An 18,006-nucleotide genomic window follows, 5' to 3' on the forward strand; every position below is an offset into this window, starting at 1 on the left:
TGGATAATAATTAAAATAATTAATAAATAATTAGGTATATTAATACCTGTATTACTTAATAAAGTTAAAAGTAAATGACCTGCAATTATATTAGCTGTTAATCGAACTGCTAAAGTTCCAGGTCGAATAATATTACTAATAGTCTCAATTATTACTATAAAAGGTATTAAAATAGTTGGTGTTCCTTGAGGAATTATATGAATAAATATATGTTGTGTATTATTTAATCATCCATAAATTATAAATCTTAACCATAATGTTAATGATAATGAAAGGGATATATTAAGATGACTTGTTCTAGTAAAAATATATGGGAATAAACCTAAAAAATTATTAAATAAAATAAAAAAGAATAATGAAATAAAAATAAAAGTTGATCCATTAATTCTATTTGGTCCTAATAAAGTTTTAAATTCATTATGAAGTTTATTTGAAATAAAATTTCATAATAAATAATGACGATTAGGAAAAAATCAGAAAGAAAAAGGAATAAATAATAATCCAATAAATGTTCTAATTCAATTAAATGGGAAATTAAATAAATTTGTTGAAGGATCAAAGATTGAGAAAAGATTATTTATCATTTTCAAAATTTTTTTTTTAAATTATTTTTATTAATTTTTTTAAAATTAAAATTATTTTTATAATTAAAAATAAAATAATTTATAATTATAAAACTAATAAAAATAGAAATAAAAAATAATAATGAAATTATTCAATTGATAGGTATTATTTGAGGAATAAAAGAATATTACAAAAAGTAATAATTTAAATTTGACATATTTATGTTATTTATTAACTAATTCTTTATCATTAGAAGTAAATGCTAATTTACTATAAAATGGTTTAAGAGACCAGTACTTGCTTTCAGTCATCTAATGAATAATTATTAATTCAATTAATAAAGTTTTTTATAGGGATTCTTTCAATAACAATAGGTATAAAACTATGATTTGCTCCACAAATTTCAGAACATTGACCATAATAAATTCCAGGACGATTAATAAAAAATCTAGTTTGATTTAATCGTCCTGGATTAGCGTCAATTTTTACTCCTAATGACGGAATTGTTCACGAGTGAATTACGTCTGTAGCTGTAACTAAAATACGAATTTGATTATTTATAGGTAAAATAATACGATTATCAACATCTAAAAGTCGAAAATTATTTAAATTTTCATTAGATTGAATTATATATGAATCAAATTCAATATTATTAAAATCAGAATATTCATATCTTCAATATCATTGATGTCCAATTGATTTTAATGTAATTAAAGGATTATTAAGTTCATCTAAAAGATATAATAATCGTAATGATGGAAGTGCAATAAAAATTAAAGTAATAGCTGGTAAAATAGTTCAAATTAATTCAATTATTTGACTTTCTAATAAAAATCGATTAATATAATTATTGAAAAATAAATTTATTATTAAATATGCTACTAAAATTGTAATTATAATTAAAATAATTAATGTATGGTCATGGAAAAAAATAATTTGTTCTATTAATGGGGAAGCTCTATTTTGATAATTTAAATTAGATCAGGTTGCCATTTCTAAAAAAAGGATATTCCTTTATAAATGGGGTTTAAATCCATTACATATAATCTGCCATATTAGAAATTTCTTAAAATAGGAAGTTCATTATAAGAATGTTCAGAAGGAGGTAAATTTTGATATCATTCAATAGAGGATGGTATATTTAATGAAAATAGAATTATTCGTTGGTTAATTATTGATTCTCAAATAATAATAATAATTAAAATTATGGAAAATAATGAAATATATGAACCAAATGAAGAAATAATATTTCATGATATAAAATTATCTGGATAATCAGAATAACGACGGGGTATACCAGCTAATCCTAAAAAATGTTGAGGAAAAAATGTTAAATTAACACCAATAAATATGGAAATAAATTGAATTTTTAATAAATAGGGATTTAATAATAATCCGGTAAATAGGGAATATCAATGAACAAAACCTCCTAGAATAGCGAATACAGCTCCTATAGATAAAACATAATGAAAATGGGCTACTACATAATAAGTATCATGAAGAGTAATATCAATTGAGGAATTAGCTAAAACTACACCTGTTAATCCTCCTACTGTGAATAAGAAAATAAATCCTAAACTTCATAATATTGAAGGACTATAATTAATTTGTGTTCCATGTAAAGTTGCCAATCAACTAAAAATTTTAATTCCAGTTGGAACTGCAATGATTATAGTAGCTGAAGTAAAATATGCTCGAGTATCAATATCTATTCCTACTGTAAATATATGATGAGCTCATACAATAAATCCTAGCAATCCAATTGCTATTATAGCATAAATTATTCCTAAACATCCAAAAGTTTCCTTTTTTCCACTTTCTTGAGAAATAATATGAGAAATTATTCCAAATCCGGGTAAAATTAAAATATATACTTCAGGATGTCCAAAAAATCAAAATAAATGTTGATATAAAATAGGATCACCTCCTCCTGCAGGATCAAAAAATGATGTATTTAAATTTCGATCAGTTAATAATATAGTGATAGCTCCAGCTAAAACTGGTAAAGATAAAAGTAATAATAAAGCTGTAATACCTACGGCTCAAACAAATAAGGGTAATTGATCGAATGATATATTATTAATTCGTATATTAATAATAGTTGTAATAAAATTAATTGCTCCTAAAATTGAGGAAATTCCAGCTAAATGTAAAGAAAAGATAGCTAAATCAACAGAGGAACCTCCATGAGCAATATTAGATGATAAAGGGGGGTAAACAGTTCATCCTGTCCCTGCTCCATTTTCTACAATTCTTCTTGAAATTAATAAAATTAATGATGGAGGTAAAAGTCAAAATCTTATATTATTTATTCGGGGGAAAGCTATATCAGGAGCTCCTAATATTAATGGAACTAGTCAATTTCCAAATCCCCCGATTATAATAGGTATAACTATAAAAAAAATTATAATAAAAGCATGAGCTGTAACAATAGTATTATAAATTTGATCATCTCCAATTAATGATCCTGGATTTCCTAATTCTATTCGAATTAAAATACTAAGAGATGTTCCAACTATTCCTGCTCAAATTCCAAAAATAAAATATAAAGTTCCAATATCTTTATGATTTGTTGAAAAAAGTCATTTTCGCTAATAAAATGGCTGAGTATATAAGCGATAAATTGTAAATTTATTAACGAGAAATTTCTCTTTTATTAAGTTTTATATTCAAATATGATTTAAAATTGCAAATTTTAAGGTATAATAAAATTATTAAAACTTGATAAATTAATTTAAGGCTTAAAGAATTTCTTTATAAATAATTTTGAAGATTATTAGTTTATTTAACTTAAAACCTTAAATTAAATAAAAAATAAAGTTCTAATAATTATACCTAATAAAGAAAGAAAATTAAAAAAATAAATTAAAAAAAATAAATTATTTTTAATAAAAATTTTAATTCATTTTAATTTTAAAGAAAAAAATATAAATGAAAAGTAAATAATTCGAATATAAATAAATAATATTACTAATCTACTTATAATAAAAAAAAAATTAATAATAATAAGATTATTATTAATTAAAAAATTAATAATAATTCATTTAGGAAAAAATCCTAAAAATGGAGGTAATCCTCCTAATGATAAAAAATTAATTATAATTGAAAATTTAATTAAGAAATTATAATTAAAATTAAATAATTGATTTATATAAAAAATATTGGTAATATAAAATAAAAAACATGAAATAAATAAAAATATTGAATAAAATAAAAAATATATTAATCATAAATTTTCTCTAATTAATAAAGCTGAAATTAATCAACCAATGTTATTAATTGAAGAAAAAGCTATTAATTTACGTAAAGAAGTTTGATTAAATCTTCCTATAGCTCCAATTATAACATTAAAAATTATAATAAAAATTAAAAAATTAAAATTTATATTATAAGATAATAAAATTATTGGTGAAATTTTTTGTCATGTTATTAAAATAAATCTATTAAATCATGATAATCCTTCTATAATATTAGGAAATCAAAAATGAAAAGGAACAGAACCTATTTTTATTAATATTGCGGAATTTATAATAATCGATAAAAAATCATTAATAAATATTTTTATAAAAAATAAATTTAATAAAATAGAAAATAAAAAATTAATTGATGCAATAGATTGGGTTAGAAAATATTTTAAGGAAGCTTCTGAATTTAATAAATTATTGGGGGAAGAGATTAAGGGGATAAATCTAAGTAAATTAATTTCTAAACCAATTCAACATCCTAATCATGAATTTGATGAAATAGAAATTATAGTTCTGAAAAATAAAATAAATAAGAAAAATATTTTATTTGAATTATTAATTAATAAAATAAAAAATAAGAATAAAATATTCTAAAGACGAATTTAAATTCACTATATAAAAATTATATTTTAGTGTAAGATGCACAATAATTTTTGAAATTATTAGATATAGTTTAATTCTATAAAATATAATAAAGGTAAAAAATTACATAATTTATCCTATCAGAATAATCCTTTTATCAGGCACTTTATTTTTAAAAAAAAGGGATTTCCTTTATATTTGGGGTATGAACCCAAAAGCTTATTTTAGCTTATTTTTAAATTTTATAATATTTAATATAAAAAATATTAAATATGGTTAATATATATAGTTAAATAAAATTTATATTTAAATAAAAAAAAAATAAAAGATATTCAAATATATACGTGTGTATTTATAAATATATATATATATATAAATTAATTTATTAATTATTAATTTAAATATTATATTAAATAATTTAATATATTATTACTTTTAAAATTAATAAATTATTATTTAATTAATATTATATTTATAATATTTTTTTTTTTAATTAATTAATAATTGTTTATTATATATTTTAATTTTCAATATGGATATTATAAAAATAGGAGAAATAGAAATATTAAAAATTTAATAATTAATGTTAATTTATATATATATATTAATTAAATTTATTATTATATATATATAAATATATACAATTAAAAATTTAATTTATAAAAAAAAAAAAAAAAATTCTATATAAAATTTTATAATAATAGATAAAATTTTATATTTTAAATAATTTATTTTTAATTTATTTTACATATAAATTTTAGTGAATAATTTTAATTATTTTAAAAATAATTAATAATGTTTTGTAGTAATTAATATTAAAAATTTAAGAAATTAAGATTTAGTAATAAAAAAATTAATAACTAATTTTGTGCCAGCAGTTGCGGTTAAACAAAAGTTAAATTAAATTAATTCAGTAAATAATAAATAATAATATTATTTTAAAAAATATTAAATTATAAGGTGAAATTTTAATTTAATTAAAATTTATATAAAAATTATGATTTAGTAAATTTTATTATAAACTAGGATTAGATACCCTATTATTAAAAATTTAATTTTAAATACTAAAATAGTAAATAATAAATATTGAAACTTAAATAAAATGGCGGTATTTTAGTTCATTTAGAGGAATCTGTCTAGTAATTGATAATCCACGAATAAATTTACTTAATAAAAAATTTTGTATATCATTGTTAAAAAAATATTTTTATATAAAAATAATATTTTAAAATTTTAAATATAAATTAATTCAGATCAAGATGCAGATTATAATTAAGATTAAGATGGATTACAATAAATTTATTTAAACGAAAATAAATTTTTTAATATAAAATTGAAGGTGGATTTAAATGTAATTTTAATTAGTTTGTTAAAATGATTAATAATTGAAATATGTACATATTGCCCGTCACTTTCATTTAAAAATTGAAATAAGTCGTAACAAAGTAGAGGTACTGGAAAGTGTTTCTAGAATGATCAAATTAGAGCTTGAATAAAGTATTTCATTTACATTGAAAAGATATTATAATAAATAATTAATTTGAGGGGAAAAATTAAAAAAATTATATTTAATAAAAAAATTTTTAATATTGGGGGATGTTAAAGTATTTTTTAGAGAAAAAATATAATTATTTATAATAAAATAGTATTGAAAAAGAAATTTGAAATAAATTTGAAAAATTAATTAATTAAAAAGTAAATTTTAATTATTGTATCTTGTGTATCAGAGTTTATTAAAAAATATTTATTAGTTAAAAAAATCTCGAATTTAAAAGAGTTAATTAATTAAAAAATTTAATGTTGAATAATTATTTTAAATAATTAATTTGAAATGAAATGTTAATCGTTTTTAAATATATCTAGTTTTTTTAGAAAAAAATTTAATTTTAAATTTAAAATATTTTTTAATTTTTTATTTAATTAAAAAATTTTTAAAATTAAATATATTAAGGGATAAGCTTTAATTTAAATTTTTATAATATATATATATATATATATATATATATATATATATATTAAATTAAATTTAAAATTTTTAAAATTTATATTGTTTATAAAATAAAATTTATTATAAAAAATTTTAAAAAGAAAAAATAAAATTTAAAATTATATTTAAATTTTTATAAAAATATAATTTATAACAGAAAAAAATTAGAAATAATGATAAAATTAGTATATTAAATTTTTACATATTAAATTTAAATTAAAATTAATTTAAAGGAATTCGGCAAATTTTTATATTCACTTGTTTATCAAAAACATGTCTTTTTGATTAATAATTTAAAGTCTAATCTGCCCACTGATTTAAAAATTAAAGGGCTGCAGTATATTGACTGTACAAAGGTAGCATAATAATTAGTCTTTTAATTGAAGACTTGTATGAAAGATTTGATGAAATATAAACTGTCTCTAAATTAAAAATTGAAATTAATTTTTTTATTAAAAAGTTAAAATAATTTAAAAAGACGAGAAGACCCTATAGAGTTTTATAATTATAATTTTTTAATATTTAATATATAATAATAAATTTAAATAATTGTAATTATTTTATTGGGGTGATAGAAAAATTAAAATAACTTTTTTTTAAAAAATAAACATAAATAATTGAATAAATGATCCATAAATTATGATTATAAGAAAAAATTACCTTAGGGATAACAGCGTAATTTTTTTTTTTAGTACAAATAAAAAAAAAAGGTTGCGACCTCGATGTTGGATTAAGATAAAATTTAAATGCAAAAGTTTAAAATTTTGATCTGTTCGATCATTAAAATCTTACATGATCTGAGTTCAAACCGGTGTGAGCCAGGTTGGTTTCTATCTTTTAATAAAAAAAAAATATTTTAGTACGAAAGGATCAAATATTATAAATAATTTAATTTTAAGAATATTATTAATATTTATATAAACTATTTTGGCAGAAAAATGTAATGATTTTAGAATTCATTTATATATAATTTATTATATAGATAGTATTGATAATAATTGATGTTATTAATATTATAATTGGGGGTTTATTTTTATTAATTGGGGTTTTAATTGGGGTTGCTTTTTTAACTTTATTAGAACGAAAAGTTTTAGGATATATTCAAATTCGTAAAGGACCTAATAAATTAGGAATTATAGGAATTTTACAACCTTTTTCTGATGCTATTAAATTATTTTCAAAAGAACAAGTATATTTAAATTATTCAAATTATTTTTCTTATTATTTTTCTCCTATTATTAGATTTATATTATCATTAATTATTTGAATAGTGATTCCCTATTTATTTAATATAATTATGTTTAATTTAGGTTTATTATTTTTTTTATCTTGCACAAGAGTTGGGGTTTATACTTTATTAATTGCTGGTTGATCTTCAAATAGAAATTATTCGTTATTAGGAGGTTTACGAGCAGTTGCTCAGACAATTTCTTATGAAGTTAGATTATCTTTAATTTTAATATCAAGAATTATTATAATTATAGATTTAAATTTAATTAAATTTAGAGAATATCAATTTTTAAATTGATTTATTTTTATAATAATTCCATTAAGATTATGTTTATTTTCTTCGATATTAGCTGAAACTAATCGAACTCCATTTGATTTTGCAGAAGGGGAAAGAGAATTAGTTTCAGGATTTAATATTGAATATAGAAGAGGGGGATTTGCTTTAATTTTTTTAGCTGAATATTCAAGAATTTTATTTATAAGAATATTATTTATTATTTTTAATATAGGAGGTTATGAATTAAATTTATTATTTTATTTGAAGTTAGTATTTATTTCTTTTTTTTTTATTTGAGTTCGTGGTACTTTACCTCGTTATCGTTATGATAAATTAATATATTTATGTTGAAAAAGATATTTACCTATTTCTTTAAATTATTTATTATTTTTTTTAGGTTTAAAAATATTATTAAATTAATAAAATAAATTTAGTATAAATTAATAGAATATTTATTCTTTCTTAAGTTTTCAAAACAAATGCTTAAACAAGCTCATTAATTAGTAAAAAATTAATTTATCTCAAAATTTATTTAAAATTGGGTTAATAATAAAATAAGAAAAATAAATTAAAGTTAAAATTTGTCCTGTAATAATATAAGGTATTTCTACTGGTCGTGATCCAATTCAAGTTAATAAAATAATAGTAATAATTAAAAATCAAAATAAAATTTGATTTAAAGGATAGAATTGAATACCTTGAATTTTTTTATTAAAAGTAAATGGTAGAATAATTAAAATTAAAATGGATAAAACTAAAGCAATTACACCTCCTAATTTATTAGGGATTGATCGTAAAATTGCATAAGCAAATAAAAAATATCATTCTGGTTGAATATGAATTGGGGTAATTAAAGGATTAGCTGGAATAAAATTATCAGGATCTCCTAATAAATATGGATTTGTTAAAGTTAATAAAGATAAAAAAAAAATTAATACAATAAATCCAATTAAATCTTTAAAAGTAAAAAATGGGTGAAATGGAATTTTATCTAAATTTCTATTAATTCCTAAAGGGTTATTAGATCCAGTTTGGTGAAGAAATAATAAATGAATTATAGTTAATATTAAAATAATAAATGGAAATAAGAAATGAAATGTATAAAATCGAGTTAAAGTTGCATTATCAACAGCAAATCCTCCTCAAATTCAATTTACTAATATATTTCCTAAATATGGAATTGCAGATAATAAATTAGTAATTACTGTAGCCCCTCAAAAAGATATTTGACCTCAAGGTAAAACATAACCTATAAAAGCTGTAGCTATTAGTAAAAATAAAATAATTACTCCCACTAGTCAAGTTAATTTTAAATTGAAAGATTCATAATAAATTCCTCGTCCAATATGTAAATAAATACAAATAAAAAAAAAAGATGCTCCATTAGCATGTAAAGTACGAATTAATCACCCATAGTTAACATTTCGACAAATATAATTTACTCTATAAAAAGAAATATCAATATTTGCTGAGTAATATATAGTTAAAAATAATCCTGTAATAATTTGAATTATTAAACATAAAGCTAATAAAGATCCAAAATTTCATCATGAAGAAATATTAGATGGAGAAGGTAAATCAATTAAAGATCCATTAATAATTTTTATAATAGGATGAATTTTTCGAATTGGTTTAAATAAATTTATCATTAGTAATTAAAATTATATAATTGAACGTAAAGGTCCAAAAAAAATATTTGTAATTTTTACTACTGCAATAAGAGTAATAAATAGATAAATAATTAATATTATTATTAAAAAATAAGTTTGTTCATTATATAATTTTGTTAAATTAAAATTATATTCATTATTTGAAAATATAAATAAATTAAAAAAATTTAATATTTCATCATTAAAATATAAATTTATTCAAAATAAATTATTTTTAAAATAAAATGATAATATAAATAAAAAAATAATTCCTAATATTATAAAAATTTTATTAAAGATTGAAATTTTAAATAATTCATTAGAAGCAATTCTTGAAACATAAATGAATAGAACTAATAAACCTCCTAAAAAAATTAAGAATAAAATATATGAGAATCAATAAGTATTGATTATTATTCCAGATAAAATACAAGTTAATAAAGTTTGAATTAAAATAAATAATCCTATTGATAAAGGGTTATTAGTAAAAAATATAAAAAAAGAAATAAATATAATTAAATTAGATAAAAAAATTTTTATAATTTCAAAGAATAGTTTTTTTAAAAATAATAATTTTGGAGATTATAGATAAAGATAATCTTTTTCTTTGAAGTTTTTAAAGAAAAATCTTATTTTTGGTTTACAAGACCAAAGTTTTTTTTTAAACTATAAAAACAAATGATAAATATAAGTTTAATTATTATTATATTTTTTATTGGAAATATAATTTTTGTTTCAAAACAAAAACATTTATTAATTGTTTTAATAAGATTAGAATTTATTGTTTTAAGAATTTTTTTTTTTATATTATTATATTTAATAATAGTTGATTATAATATATATATGTTAATGGTTTTTTTAGTTTTTTCAGTTTGTGAAGGGGCTTTAGGTTTATCAATTTTAGTTTCAATAATTCGAACTCATGGGAATGATTATTTTCAAAGTTTTAATTTAATTTAATGATAAAATATTTAATAATAATAATTTTTATAATACCAATATGTTTAAAATATAATATATTTTGAATGGTTCAGTTTATATTTATATTTATAATGTTTATATTTATAAATATAAGAGTTTCTATTATAAATTTTTTTAATTTAAGTTATATATTAGGTTGTGACATAATTTCATATGGGTTAATTTTATTAAGAATCTGAATTACATTTTTAATAATTATAGCTAGAGAAAGATTAAATAAAAATAATTTTTTTAAAAATTTATTTTTATTTAATATTATTTTTTTAATATTAATATTATATTTAACTTTTAGAACTATAAATTTATTTTTATTTTATTTATTTTTTGAGGGAAGATTAATTCCTACTTTAATATTAATTATTGGATGAGGGTATCAACCTGAGCGAATTCAAGCTGGTATATATCTTTTATTTTATACATTATTTGCTTCTTTGCCTTTATTAATAGGAATTTTTTATATTTATAAGGAAATAAATTTTATAATTATATATATATAATAAAATTTTATGATTATAATTTAATTATATTATATTTAAGATTAATTTTTGCTTTTTTAGTAAAAATACCTATATATTTTGTTCATTTATGATTACCAAAAGCTCATGTTGAAGCTCCTATTTCTGGCTCAATAATTTTAGCTGCAATTATATTAAAGTTAGGGGGATATGGATTATTACGAATATTAATAATTTTACAAAAAATAAATTTAAGATGAAGATATATTTGAGTAGTAATAAGATTAATTGGAGGATTTTTTATTAGATTAAAATGTTTTTGTCAAATTGATATAAAATCTTTAATTGCTTATTCTTCTGTAGCTCATATAAGATTAGTAATTGGGGGATTGATAACAATAAATTATTGAGGATTTTTAGGTTCTTATATTTTAATAATTGGTCATGGATTATGTTCTTCTGGAATATTTTGTTTATCTAATATTAATTATGAACGATTAAATAGACGAAGAATATTTATTAATAAAGGGATAATAAATTTTATACCTTCAATAAGATTGTGATGATTTTTATTAATATCTTCAAATATAGCAGCTCCTCCATCATTAAATTTAATAGGAGAAATTAGTTTAATTAATAGATTAGTTAGATGATCTTGGTGAAGAATAATTATACTTATAATAATTTCTTTTTTTAGAGCTGGATATAGATTATACTTATATTCTTTTACTCAACATGGAAAGTATAATATAAGAATTTATAGATTTTATAGAGGAACTTCTCGAGAATATTTAATATTAATATTGCACTGATTACCATTAAATATTTTAGTTATAAAAATTGATTATAGAATAATTTGATTTTACTTAAATAATTTAATAAAAATATTGATTTGTGGAGTCAAAAATATGATATTTATCATCATTTTAAGTTATTAAAAAATATTCTATTTGTCTTATTAGTTTTTTTTTTTTATTTTTTTTTATATTAATTAATTTTTTTATAGTAATTTATTTTATTATAAATAATTTAGTAATTTTTTTTGAGTGGGAGATTATTTCTTTTAATTCTATAAGAATTGTTATATCAATTTTATTAGATTGAATATCATTATTATTTATAATATTTGTTTCTTTAATTTCTTCTTCAGTTATTTATTATAGAAAAAGATATATAAGATCAGAATTAAATTTAAATCGATTTATTTATTTAGTTTTAATATTTGTTTTCTCGATAATTTTGTTAATTATTAGACCAAATATAATTAGAATTTTATTAGGGTGAGATGGTTTAGGATTAGTTTCATATTGTTTAGTAATTTATTATCAAAATATGAAGTCTTATAATGCTGGAATATTGACAGCGTTATCTAATCGAATTGGTGATGTAATAATTTTATTATTGATTTCATGAATAATAAATTATGGAAGTTGAAATTATATTTTTTATTTAAATTTAATAATACATGATTTTTCAATAAAATTTATTGGTTTATTAATTATTATTGCTGCTATAACAAAAAGAGCTCAAATTCCATTTAGTTCATGATTACCTGCTGCAATAGCAGCACCTACTCCTGTTTCTGCTTTAGTTCATTCTTCTACATTAGTAACAGCTGGGGTTTATTTATTAATTCGTTTTAATAATTTATTAGTTGAAATAATTTTTTTAAAAATTTTATTATTATTATCTTCTTTAACAATATTAATAGCAGGAATTTGTGCTAATTATGAGTTTGATTTAAAAAAAATTATTGCTTTATCAACATTAAGACAATTAGGTTTAATAATAAGAATTTTAAGAATAGGATTTAATGATTTAGCTTTTTATCATTTATTAACTCATGCTATATTTAAGGCTTTATTATTTATATGTGCCGGGGTAATTATTCATATAATAAATGATAATCAGGATATTCGAATAATAGGGGGAATTAGAATTTATATTCCAATAACTTCTTTATGTTTAAATATTTCAAATTTAGCTTTATGTGGAATTCCATTTTTAGCAGGTTTTTATTCTAAGGATATTATTTTAGAAATAGTAAGAATAAGAAATTTAAATATATTGATTTTTTTTTTATATTATTTTTCAACTGGATTAACAATATTTTACACTATTCGTTTATTAATATATTTAATAATTAATGATTTTAATTTATTATCAATTTATAATTTATATGATGAGGATTATACTATATTAAAAAGTATAATTATTTTATTATTTATAAGATTAGTTTCGGGGAGAATATTAAGATGAATAATTTTTTGTTATCCTTATATAATTTATTTGCCTTTTAATTTAAAAATAATAGTTATTTATGTGACTTTATTTGGTTTATTATTAGGTTATTTAATTAGAAATATAAAAATTTATTCACTAAATAAATTTTTATGTTTTTATGAATTAAGATATTTTTATGTTATAATATGATTTTTACCAAATTTATCTACATATGGGATAAATTATTTTTATTTAAAAATGGGGCAAATATTATATAAAAATATTGATTTAGGTTGAAGAGAAATATATAGAGGACAAGGATTATTTTATATTATAAAAAATAATTCTATTATTTATTATATTTATCAAATAAATAATTTTAAAATTTATTTATTTAGATTTATTTTATGAATAATATTTATATTTATTTTTTTAATAATTTAATTTAAATAGCTTAAATAAAGAGTATAATATTGAAGATATTAAGGTGATTAAAAAATCTTTAAATAAGAATTTATTTATAAAAAAAAAATTTTTTATTTTTACAATGAAAATGTAATGTTTTAATAAACTATATAAATTAAATTAAAAGAAATATTAATGATAATAAATCACTAAAAATTAAGTTAGCAGCTTAATTACAATATATTTCTAATTGGAATTTTTATTCAATTTTATCATTAACAGTGATATACCTCTTTTTGGTTTCAATTAATAAATAAGGAGTTATTAACTCTATCTTTTAAGTCGAAATTAAATGCAAATTGCTTCTTATTTAAGATAAATTGAATAAAATTCAATATTTTTTGAATGCAAATCAAATGTTTAATTAAACTATAATCCTAATTTGATCAATTTAGTATATTTTGATTTCATTCATGATAAATTCCTAATAATAGTATTAAAATAAAAAAAAAACTTATTTTAAATCAAGATAAAAAATTTACTAAATAAAATGTTGGGATAATTGGAAAAATTAATGCAATTTCTACATCAAAAATTAAAAAAATTATTGTGATTAAAAAGAAATGTAAAGAAAATGGAATTCGAGCTAAAGATTTAGGGTCAAATCCACATTCAAATGGTGAACATTTTTCTCGATCTAGAAATGATTTTTTTGAGATTAATAGTGAAATTAATATGAAAATATTAGCAATTGTTATTATGATAAAAGATATTATTAATATTAATATAATTATTTATATTAAAATTATTAAACTTTTTGATTGGAAGTCAAATATACTAAATATATTATATAAATAATTAATTTCCTCATCAATAAATTGAAATATAAAGAAATAATCAAACTACATCAACAAAATGTCAATATCATGCTGCTGCTTCAAATCCGAAATGATGAGTTCTTGAGAAATGAAAATTAATATGACGAATAAAACATGTTAAAAGAAAAATTGTTCCAATAATTACATGTAAACCATGAAATCCTGTTGCTATAAAAAAAGTAGATCCATAAATTCTATCAGCAATTGAGAAAGAAGCTTCTAAGTATTCATATGCTTGTAAAATAGTAAAATAAAATCCAAGTATAATAGTTAAAAATAATCTTTGTGAAACTTGAGTATAATTATTTTCTATTAAAGCGTGATGAGCTCATGTTACTGTAATTCCTGAAGTAATAAGAATAATAGTATTTAATAAAGGAATTTGAAATGGATTAAATACTAAAATATTAGTAGGAGGTCAAATTGATCCAATTTCAATATTTGGGGATAAACTTCTATGAAAAAATGCCCAGAAAAAAGAAATGAAGAAAAAGATTTCAGAAATAATAAATAAAATTATTCCTCATCGTAAACCTTTTGATACTATAATAGTATGTTTTCCTTGGAATGTTCCTTCTCGACAAATATCTCGTCATCATTGGAATATGGTTAATAATACGATAATATATCCAATAAATAATAAGTTTATATTAAAATTATGAAATCATTTAACTAAACCAGTTACTAAGGTTATTACTCCAATAGCTCCTGTTAAGGGTCAAGGTCTGTAGTCAACTAAGTGATATGGATGATTATGATTAGACATTAATTTACTTCTCTAGAATAAAGAGTTCTTAAAATAGAAATTACATAAGATTGAATAATTGCTACGGCAGATTCAAGAATTAACAATAAAATTTGGATAATAATTAAAATAATTAATAAATAATTAGGTATATTAATACCTGTATTACTTAATAAAGTTAAAAGTAAATGACCTGCAATTATATTAGCTGTTAATCGAACTGCTAAAGTTCCAGGTCGAATAATATTACTAATAGTCTCAATTATTACTATAAAAGGTATTAAAATAGTTGGTGTTCCTTGAGGAATTATATGAATAAATATATGTTGTGTATTATTTAATCATCCATAAATTATAAATCTTAACCATAATGTTAATGATAATGAAAGGGATATATTAAGATGACTTGTTCTAGTAAAAATATATGGGAATAAACCTAAAAAATTATTAAATAAAATAAAAAAGAATAATGAAATAAAAATAAAAGTTGATCCATTAATTCTATTTGGTCCTAATAAAGTTTTAAATTCATTATGAAGTTTATTTGAAATAAAATTTCATAATAAATAATGACGATTAGGAAAAAATCAGAAAGAAAAAGGAATAAATAATAATCCAATAAATGTTCTAATTCAATTAAATGGGAAATTAAATAAATTTGTTGAAGGATCAAAGATTGAGAAAAGATTATTTATCATTTTCAAAATTTTTTTTTTAAATTATTTTTATTAATTTTTTTAAAATTAAAATTATTTTTATAATTAAAAATAAAATAATTTATAATTATAAAACTAATAAAAATAGAAATAAAAAATAATAATGAAATTATTCAATTGATAGGTATTATTTGAGGAATAAAAGAATATTACAAAAAGTAATAATTTAAATTTGACATATTTATGTTATTTATTAACTAATTCTTTATCATTAGAAGTAAATGCTAATTTACTATAAAATGGTTTAAGAGACCAGTACTTGCTTTCAGTCATCTAATGAATAATTATTAATTCAATTAATAAAGTTTTTTATAGGGATTCTTTCAATAACAATAGGTATAAAACTATGATTTGCTCCACAAATTTCAGAACATTGACCATAATAAATTCCAGGACGATTAATAAAAAATCTAGTTTGATTTAATCGTCCTGGATTAGCGTCAATTTTTACTCCTAATGACGGAATTGTTCACGAGTGAATTACGTCTGTAGCTGTAACTAAAATACGAATTTGATTATTTATAGGTAAAATAATACGATTATCAACATCTAAAAGTCGAAAATTATTTAAATTTTCATTAGATTGAATTATATATGAATCAAATTCAATATTATTAAAATCAGAATATTCATATCTTCAATATCATTGATGTCCAATTGATTTTAATGTAATTAAAGGATTATTAAGTTCATCTAAAAGATATAATAATCGTAATGATGGAAGTGCAATAAAAATTAAAGTAATAGCTGGTAAAATAGTTCAAATTAATTCAATTATTTGACTTTCTAATAAAAATCGATTAATATAATTATTGAAAAATAAATTTATTATTAAATATGCTACTAAAATTGTAATTATAATTAAAATAATTAATGTATGGTCATGGAAAAAAATAATTTGTTCTATTAATGGGGAAGCTCTATTTTGATAATTTAAATTAGATCAGGTTGCCATTTCTAAAAAAAGGATATTCCTTTATAAATGGGGTTTAAATCCATTACATATAATCTGCCATATTAGAAATTTCTTAAAATAGGAAGTTCATTATAAGAATGTTCAGAAGGAGGTAAATTTTGATATCATTCAATAGAGGATGGTATATTTAATGAAAATAGAATTATTCGTTGGTTAATTATTGATTCTCAAATAATAATAATAATTAAAATTATGGAAAATAATGAAATATATGAACCAAATGAAGAAATAATATTTCATGATATAAAATTATCTGGATAATCAGAATAACGACGGGGTATACCAGCTAATCCTAAAAAATGTTGAGGAAAAAATGTTAAATTAACACCAATAAATATGGAAATAAATTGAATTTTTAATAAATAGGGATTTAATAATAATCCGGTAAATAGGGAATATCAATGAACAAAACCTCCTAGAATAGCGAATACAGCTCCTATAGATAAAACATAATGAAAATGGGCTACTACATAATAAGTATCATGAAGAGTAATATCAATTGAGGAATTAGCTAAAACTACACCTGTTAATCCTCCTACTGTGAATAAGAAAATAAATCCTAAACTTCATAATATTGAAGGACTATAATTAATTTGTGTTCCATGTAAAGTTGCCAATCAACTAAAAATTTTAATTCCAGTTGGAACTGCAATGATTATAGTAGCTGAAGTAAAATATGCTCGAGTATCAATATCTATTCCTACTGTAAATATATGATGAGCTCATACAATAAATCCTAGCAATCCAATTGCTATTATAGCATAAATTATTCCTAAACATCCAAAAGTTTCCTTTTTTCCACTTTCTTGAGAAATAATATGAGAAATTATTCCAAATCCGGGTAAAATTAAAATATATACTTCAGGATGTCCAAAAAATCAAAATAAATGTTGATATAAAATAGGATCACCTCCTCCTGCAGGATCAAAAAATGATGTATTTAAATTTCGATCAGTTAATAATATAGTGATAGCTCCAGCTAAAACTGGTAAAGATAAAAGTAATAATAAAGCTGTAATACCTACGGCTCAAACAAATAAGGGTAATTGATCGAATGATATATTATTAATTCGTATATTAATAATAGTTGTAA

At 18.9% G+C, this 18,006-nt stretch overlaps 1 pseudogene across 1 annotated transcript; it reads right to left on the minus strand.

Moving 5' to 3' along the window:
- Nucleotides 1-881: 881 nt before the first annotated feature.
- Nucleotides 882-11,573, minus strand: LOC146526355 (cytochrome c oxidase subunit 1 pseudogene; annotated as a pseudogene). Its single transcript, XR_014879416.1, has 2 exons — nucleotides 11,517-11,573; nucleotides 882-3,155 (listed from the first exon to the last, which is right to left on the minus strand). The product of XR_014879416.1 is annotated as a cytochrome c oxidase subunit 1 pseudogene (transcript).
- Nucleotides 11,574-18,006: the final 6,433 nt, after the last annotated feature.

This window comes from Heliconius melpomene, unplaced genomic scaffold (assembly GCF_056956725.1).
Source record: "Heliconius melpomene rosina isolate 202511_hmr_F unplaced genomic scaffold, ASM5695672v1 ptg000062l, whole genome shotgun sequence".
NCBI classification, from domain to species: Eukaryota; Metazoa; Arthropoda; class Insecta; order Lepidoptera; family Nymphalidae; genus Heliconius; species Heliconius melpomene.